The following is an 8315-nucleotide window of genomic DNA, read 5'->3' as shown; positions in this document are numbered from 1 at the left end:
ACTGTTTCTTCTTCACTCACCTCTTTTCACTCTCAATGTGTTTTTACATCACTCTGCATTTAATCATTAGTTATTATTAATTTCTGGCTTCCTTCCTCATGTCACAATCTGCAATGGCAGATCGTGTGGAGTGAATGAGGTGTGGACCCAAAAGCAGACGATAAGACTTAAAACTGGACTTAGCAAAAGGTGAACCTTTATTGTGGCGGATACACAAACTTAAACCAAATGAGGGAAACAACTACAGAAGAGACTAACATAAAATCTAAAGTGGGAAAACCTAAAATACACAAAACCTGGAAATAGTTGAATATCTGAACCACGGAAACGCTGGGGAGATTAGCAGACGATCCAACAGTGAACAGAGGGAGACAGAGGACTTAAATATACAGAAGGATAAAGAGGAAAGTGGAAACACACGGGGAGCACACCGACACAAATGAACAGGACGCCACAGGGGAAGCAAAACTAGACGTAATGAACATGGAACACGAGACTGTCAAAATAAAACAGGAAACACTGAGATGTAGACTGACAAGTGAGCTTCACAAAGGACCGGAACGTAAACTCAAAAAAACTCAGCTTTATTGCGGGATAGTAGACAACAGAAACCTAATATAACTGAGAACATAAACTAAGCAACAAAACAGTTGACAGGCAAAACGCACAGCATGGTAGACAGTAGATCATGACACAGACAGAGGAAAACACAGGGCTTAAAAAAAACAGAGGGCGCAATCAGTGAATGAGAGACAGGAGGGAAACACAGCTGGGGCAAATCAGGGCTAACGAGACAAGGGAAGCAAAAACTGATACATTAACCCGAGACACGGACTTCAAAGTAAAACAGGAAACAACACAGAGATGCGGACTTGACAAGGGGATACAGCAGGCAGGGGAGAAATAAACTAATGAACACAGACAGAAGCCAAAAGAGTAAAACTCTAACATAAACCACACAGAGAACCTAAACTCAGAACAACCCTATAACCCATAAGACAAAGAAAAATATAATAAACCCAATCAAAGAACCAAAAACACAAAACCTGTACATGTGAAAGCACAACACAACAGTGACATAACATGGAAGACATGGCACTCAGGGGAAGCGTTGCATGAATCATAGAAGGAAACAAGACATAAGGACTCACACAAACACAGACACACAGAGAGGGACACAGGAAAAAGACACAAGTGGAGCCTAAATCTAAACAGAATCAACTCAGAGCTACTAAATGAACTTTAAATAATATATCATAATACAAAATGACTCAGAACCACGACACCTCGGTGTGATTTTGGTTCTGTCTCCCTCCCATCACCCCTAACTGATCACAGCAGAGCCTGTTTCTACTGCTGGTAACGGGGAGTTTTTCCTTCCCACTGTCGCCATGTCATAGGGGGATCTTACAATTTAAAGGGCCTTGATTGTTATTGTGATTTGGTACTACTGAACTGAACTCAACTACAGAGCTATGAAAGCCTCAAGGAGCAACTCAGGCTAAAACCCTGAAGACTGCAAACTTCTTTTATCAATTGTGGCAAGGCCATGAACCAAAAAAGGAAGTGTTTGAGGCAGAGCTTACAAGAGTGTTTATGTAATATGGATGTTTGAGTAAAATGCAGCTGAACACACAACCTGAGGCAAATGCAGTGTTTTGAGTTCAAGGTGATCTGAAAATTATCTTTATTTTTTTTAAAAAGCAGCTGAATGGCCTATTGTCCTTTAGCAGCACAAACCAGAACCACACTGGATTCTGAGATGATGGAACGAGGCTGAATGATTAGGTGTTTAGGTAAAAATGAAAAGTGCAAAGAAGAATTACTCAAGGGTGAATTGAATCAATGTTCTTAGCCCTCACAGGCACACTGCAACAATGAAATGTGAATGAAAAAGGCCACTGTCTTCACAAATTCATTTATTGTTAACAGCTGCTAAAGGACCCATTTTCATCAATTTGATAAGGTAATTGTGATTCCCGAAAAAGCAAAGTCCATTTAGGTTTCCTTGAGCATTCGAGAGGTATGTGATTTAGCCCTGTGTTTACTGCTTATGAGGACTTACATCACAGTGGAACACTAGGAAACACCGAGGCCATATTTTCAGCCCGCTTCTCCCAAGTGTCAGAGAAAAAGAGTCTCAAAAAGTCTGTTTTTTGTTGATTTGCTGAAATGTGTCAGTGTCGCAGAGAGTTCAAAGCCTTGGTAACTATTAATCCATCACAGGCTTGGCTCCCTAGCCCCTCTGCTCTGACCTTGGGCAATAAACAGCATTACTGATGTATTACAGGAGCAGAAACTGAATAATTACATGGAGGAGTTGAGGGAATATGACACACAGCATGACAGGCTGGATGCTGCCAGCACAGATGGGTATAAATAGTAGATGTCATTGGAACCTTAAAACGCCTACAGATCTGATTGTATTGTGGGGTAAAATCAGTGTGGGTAGTGATTATGGATGCAAGGAGTTTCACAGTGCTTAAGGATATTATAAGTACAAATGACCAGATATTCAGGTCCGTATGTTTTCTAGCAAAATTTCAATTCTCAATTAAATTTTTTGCAAGTGAGACTATTTTAAAGAGCTGTAGAGCAATGTGTAGGAATGCCAAGAAATGTTCACACTTGGACTAAAACCAGACATTCACACAGAAAGCTTAGAATCAAGCACCTTATCTCCTCTTGTTGCAACATTCAGCATTTGGGCTGCACAAAGTTTCTGTTACACTCTTAAGTTGCCATTGTCAGCACTAGTTTCAATACTTGCTGAGTCATTAATACCTCCTGCTCTCTTTATCCTGTGTTTGTCCACCAGTGGGTGTCTGCATGGTGTCTGTTTGTCTCTTTCATTTGTCACTGATGGTGACAGCAGATGTCAAAACCAACAGCAATGCTCCATATTCATGCTAGGAGGCTCAAGAAGTAATGTTCATCAGCGTATACCAAATCTGGACATCCAAATATACTGAGTGTTTAGACTATTTTAGAATTGTAGGTTGCAGGTTATGAAATTTACAAGTTATAAAAAGCACAAAACACATAAACATTGATGAAAATATGGAGAGAAAAAAAGCATCCTCTCAAATCACCATGAAGAACAAAGGCAGTTCTGAAAGCACAAGAGGGCCCAGCCTGGTACTAACTAACTGTCCTGTGAGCGTGTACAATATCATGCCGGCTTGGAGCTCACTTCCCCCTCCTTGTGATGACATATGTTTGTTTTGCACTAATTTTTTGTCAAGTGCACATTATATCTTTCACTTTCACCTGTTTTTACCTCTCTGTGTGTGTGTTTCTGAATACATACTAATGTGACCATGTTTCATGCATTGAAGGAAAGGAGCTGGAGCAGCATCTATTGCGCTGCAGTTCAGTGCGTCTGACGAGGAAATTAAAGTGTATTCTTTTGCCCCACATCATTTTCTTCTCTCCCTGGTGAATACAGCAATTTTAAATTTAGCTATGGTGACATAATGTGTGACAAAATGCTCAGAGACATTATATGTTTGCTACTATTTTTTGAGCTATTTGGAAAGTTACATCTGAAATAACCTGCCACTTAAAAAATGTTACTTCATCTATACTCATTTCTTTTCCATAGTGGTGAGATGCTGAACTTTGACATCTGCACCAAAAACTCATAACATAACAACAACATGAGATGTGTTGAAGGTGTGATCAGGACTGTGGTATGTCATTTTCTGATTATGGAGCAAGTATCTCCATGAATGAAAAATGATATCATTCAACAGTATGATGCATTAATCTGCCTATCAGATTTAATTACTCAGTAAATCCTAATTGTTTTGGCCCATTTTAACCCCTGGGTATTCTCCTCTATTTGTGCTCTGTTATTACTTGTTGCTACTACTATTTTACAGTTATTGCTCTAGTCTTTAACCTTTTATGCAATGGTGTTAGTATTGTTCATGTGACCTGGGATAGCTTGATATAAATTTAAAACTCCTTTATGTCTAAAATCCTTCATGCAATTCATTAATAAAAACCACATTGATCAAACTTGTATTTCTGTGTCAGAAAGACAGATAAACCTGCAGAAATTACTTGTCTTAATTTGATTTAAATGTACCTGTTCGCTATTCAATCGAATGTTTTTCAACTTTAAACACCTTACCCCCTAAAAAGTTTCTAGGAACTTTCTAAGTTCCCTTGGAAGTGCAGGATTGTTCACATTAAACTGTCCTTAGTGGCAAGAAAGCCTTGGCGAGCACTGAACTGTGCCAAGTGAGGTTAAAATCCTTGAGACTGGAGCCAAAAACAAATCATACCCAACAAGGCCAGAGCCTACAGTGGGAGGTAGTAAAGACTGACAGGATCTTTTATTTTAAACATTAATTTTAACTAACTAGATTGTATGAATAGGACTTAGTGTTTCATTAAACACATATCAAATACAGAGGACAGGTGTTTTAGTTTAGGTAAAAGAACATTCCAGTAGTATGAGACTGCTGTCAATGAAAGGCAAAACATGAACCCATCATCCCAACACTGAGGAGGGCTTTTCCAGTAAAAACGTATTTTCGCAGGAAAAGGTTCTACATTATTAAAACATAAAACTACAAAAGTCCATGAAGTACATGTTCAAAAGCACAGACTGACTGACACAATAGGAAATAGCATGTTGTGCATATTCATATACAAAGGGATGCTTTGTGTGTCATGTGACTTTTGTTCAACACAAAATGATCCCTGTGAGAGCCACCTCAATAATCAGGGACGTTATTGAGATGATGATAATATATTGATAAAAATCTACGAGGAACATAAAAAATTCAACATCAAAATGAAACATTAAATATAACATATCTAATGTGCAGTCATTACAGTACATATAAATAACAGCGTTAAAATATAATAACTCAAGTTAACTTTTATTTTACTACTCTGTCTAAACCCTGTTACTAACAATTTCCTGCAGCTTTAATGTCTTGTGTTATTTACAATAGTCTTGCATTCTGTTCTTATATTTTTTATATTCCCATTGTATCCCCATTTTTCCATCATCATCATCATCTGATATTTGATTCTAGTTTGATCATAGGGGTAATTTTATGGTCAGAGGATGTATGAAATCCAAGAAACACAGAATCCAAAGCACAAAGCCTGGCCCAACATGCTAAGTTGGATACCAGTTGGATACCAATTATATCCAAATGGGGTTTTAGGTTTTCTAAAGCCAGTTAACACAAATAAAGCCTGACTGACTGAGTGTAAATTGCTTTCTAGTATACCCCTCTGCTGTACCTCTTCCATTATAGGCCTTCTGTGTATATACGCTCCAGTCCTTCCTGTGTCGTTGTGTCTGTTGAGCTACCGTCTGTGTTTCCTGTTTCCTGTCCTGCCCTTGCACTTGTGTGTTTACTGGCACCTCATTGCTGGTTTTGATTTGGGTATTGTTGGGACTGTTTGTATTAAATTCGGAATATATCTTTGTAATAGAAATGGTGTATAGTTGATTCTATTGCAGATATTAACATCCCGTTAATGTATTTATTCAATTCAGTTTAGTTTCATTGGTTTTATTGCACCAAATCACAACAACAGTCACCTCATTAATTGATTAATTTATTAACCCTGAAAACATGAAGCTAGCTCTTACCTACTAGTAACTTTTAAAGTAAGGTGAATTATCGAGCAATTAATAAGGATCAAGTGCTGACTCACTTCTATCTACTATGTAAATAGTACACACAGGTTGGCCAAAAAGGTCTTTTGAAATTCATATTATGAAAGTCTAATTCTATTAAGTATGCTAAAGTTATTGTGTGAAAAATTACGACTTCATGAAATGACCTGTCAGTTTTGTATCTCAGACAATTGGATCTCTTCATTCACCTGATTGTTTTCTATCATGTTTTCTTTTGTGAAAGGAGACAAGAAGTTTGCATGAATCATAAAATAATAATTTTTACACTCTTAGCTTATCTCAGCTTCCATTCTCTTGTCCTTGTCTCGTCCTTGTCCACTAAAGTTCTGTGATAAGCAGCTTGAAGAAACTCTGTTAACACCCTTCGTACTGTTTCATAGTTTTAAACCTCTTGTGTAATATCTTTGTGCTTTTTGTTTGCCTCACAAGCTCAAAAACAAGATTCACTACTACCACTTCTACCTTCCTTCATCTGTCATGACACTTGGAGGTTGAAAAGGTGAGACTGAGGTCTTGTTGACATTCTGAGAGATGAGCTTTAGCGGTGAGCGGTCAGAGGGATGAACTCTGGCTGTTTGCAAGCACAATATCAATAATACATGAGGTGTTTAGTGAGTCTGTGTTCGCCAGATCACTTTTATTTATGGAGCTTCTTCTGCATAATGCGGCTGAAGATGTAATCAGTGGAACAGCAAAGCCGAGTGATCTATGTCTGCACTCTTATCGGATCACTGAAAGGTTGCACTCTGGCCGGGTGGGGACGATATGTACCAGTGTTCCTAATTAATGGTGGACATTGTGTAGATGTAACGGTGTCAAAAACCATCCTCAGCCCTTCACCTCCTTCGACATCATTATCTGCTGTGGCGATAAGAGACAAAGGTGATGTTGAAAAGTGTTCAAGAAAATTTATTATCAAACTTAGAGTCCCCAAGGTGGCTTGGTGTTGATAATTGATATGTATCAGGAGAAATATTAAATCCTCTTATGGAGGTAATCAGGGCAGACCATGAAGAGATGGCTAATCTTGAAACTCTGTCCCTCACAGTGCCCTCCTAGTGTAATATACGAATATTTCTCCAGCATAAGAAAATAACTTCATAACAGTTTGAACTTTTACCTTGTATAAAATATTTGATGAAATTACAAGAAAATGTTATTTTTATTTTTTTAAATTTGTACCAACCCGTTTACAGTCATTAGCGGTAAAACATACTATGTCAAGTTAGCTTATTACTGCAAAATGATGTACAGGGTATTTATGAGTCGCGGAAATGTGGCTGGAAAAGGACCTTAGTTCAAGGAGACCACTGAATAAATGCTCCCACCAGCTAAGTCATGCCCAGTATGAGCATTACTAAGGATGCTTTTAAAACTGTCACTTCTCACATGATATGCTGTTGATTCTCTCACGAAACCCTGCTCGATGCCACACGTCCCTCTAGTTTGAAAACTTTCCCTCATTTCTGAAGTTGGTAATGAATTATAGTTGATAACAAAAAGACATTTATAGTCAGACAAAAACTTGAATATTCAACCTTTTCATGGAAATACGTGAATGGGTGCTGCCTCCACATGTGTGGAGACAGAAAAAAACTGGCAAAAGAAAGCTTATGGGGAATTTGATTACGGTGAATGAACAGTTGTTTTACAATTGGTTCATGTTGGGTAGCGTCACAAAAGTGTTTTGTGTTTTTGGTTCTTTTATTTTATTTATTTTATTGTGTTTTAGCTTTCTTTGTCTAATGGGTTACAGGTTTGTTCTAAGTTTATATTCTTTGTGTGGTTTATGTTAGAGTTTTAGTCTGCTGGTATCTGTTTGTGTTGATATCTCCTCTGTATCCCCTTGTCAAGTTCACGTGTCTGTTATGTTTCCTCTTTTACTTTGAAACACTGTCTCATGTCAGTGTTTCTGGTTTTACTTCCCTTGTCTCATTAGGCCTGATTTGTCCCAGCTGTGTTTCCCTCCTGTCTTCCATTTCCTGATTGCTCCTTCTGTGTATTTAACCCCTGTGTTTTCCTTTGTCTGTGTCATGACCTCTGTGATTCTGTACTCTGTGTTCTGTCTGCGAGCCTGTTTATTTTTTTGTATTTTTTCAGTTTAGTTTTTTGGTCCTTTTCAGGAATAAAGCTGTTTTGAGTCCTATCCCGCCTTCACGCAGCTTTCACTTGACAAAAGGATATAGTGGTGGTGTCCTGTACACCGTTATTATTATTTTATACTACTTTTTTCCTGTCACTGTTTGGTTAACACCTGAGAGAACTGGTTGGTTGGACTTGTCTAAAGATGAATAATTTAGCAGTAGGACATCAATGAAAAATAACCATAGTGGTTGATTTTTAAGGAGGTTAATGCCTCCTTAATGTTAATGATCATTTGCTGTTAATGTAAGATTTGTGACCTTTCTGAGGTAGGTCTGGTCACCCTGGTAACTAAGGCTGCGTTCACACTGCAGGTCTTGATGCTCAATTCCGATTTTTTGATCAAATCCGATTTTTTTTTCTGCTCGTTCGCACTACAAATAAAATGCGACAGCAAACGCGCTCTAGTGTGAACGCTCAAAGCGGCCCGCATGCGCAAAAGAAGACGTCACACACAACGCACTCTGTTTAGACCCAGAGCAAACAATATTGTTTGACTGAT

This window comes from Maylandia zebra, linkage group LG17 (assembly GCF_041146795.1).
Source record: "Maylandia zebra isolate NMK-2024a linkage group LG17, Mzebra_GT3a, whole genome shotgun sequence".
Lineage (NCBI taxonomy): Eukaryota > Metazoa > Chordata > Actinopteri > Cichliformes > Cichlidae > Maylandia > Maylandia zebra.
Note: the sequence above shows the minus strand (reverse complement) of the source record.